We start from the raw sequence: 1,082 nt of genomic DNA, 5'->3' as shown, positions 1-1,082 counted from the left end.
CCACCTGCCATCAATCCATCTTCAGAGTTGTATTGTTGCATGTACCGTGTCAGGTCTCTCTGCCATCGACGCCACCACGACGCCCAACAACATCGTCCTCCTGCGCGAGTCCATCCTCTCACAACGAACTCCGAATCTGCACTGCGCCACACCGTCAAGATCCGTCACCATCAGTGCGTAGGATGAAGCACTATTCCACCAAAGAATTCGTCCTCTTGTCCCTCGATCACGTGTGTACCTCCAAGAATGACGCCCCCAAGGGAGGAACGACACCAAAGCGCCGCCATCATTCGATCATCCGATCTAGGGTTTCCCCCAGAGGTAGCAGAGAGTGGCCTTAAACTTCTCCACGGCGATGCCTTCAAGAAGGGAACGACGCAGATAGCGCCGCCACCGCCGGCCTTAGCAGACGCCGAAAGCAAGTTTTCACCCAGATCAGTTCGAAGGGATCCAACTCTCGTGCACGGGCCGCCGTCACCACCAGCACCACCAGGCATAACCCTGGAGCACTGGCAGATCAGTGAGCCGCCGGCACCATCGCATCAGATCGTCGGCCACGCCGGGCCGCCGCCATCCCCCACGCCGTCCGGGTCAGAGACGGAGCCGCCGACCGTGCACAGGGACCATCGCCGCCTGTACACGCCGGAGCGCCGCCGAGAACCCAGCGCCCGCCACCGCTTGCTGAGGGCCGCCGCCGCACGCCCCGAGCGGACTCCCACACACACCAGGGGAAACTGTCGTTGCCCCCAAGCCCGCGCCGGCGCACCCCGCCTCCAGCGCACCGCCAACCACCGCCGCGATCCGCCCGCGCCAGATCCAGCGAGCCGTGGGAGAAGAGATCCCGCCGCCGCCGACGTGACCGGGCTTTGCCCGGCGGCGGCGAGGAGGAGAGGTTGAGGGAGGGACGAGGACGGGGTGGCGCTAGGGTTCCCCCCGGTCGCCGCGCAGGGGCGGCACGGGAGGAGTCGGGAGTCCTTAAAAATGGGGGAGAATTTCACTTCCCCGGCCTCTGCACCAACTAGGAATGCATATGGCCATTTTTAGTATGAGTACCAAGATAAACATGGTCCTTAGAAAAAAAA

This window comes from Triticum dicoccoides, chromosome 5B (genome assembly GCF_002162155.2).
Source record: "Triticum dicoccoides isolate Atlit2015 ecotype Zavitan chromosome 5B, WEW_v2.0, whole genome shotgun sequence".
Taxonomy (NCBI): Eukaryota; Viridiplantae; Streptophyta; class Magnoliopsida; order Poales; family Poaceae; genus Triticum; species Triticum dicoccoides.
Note: the sequence above shows the minus strand (reverse complement) of the source record.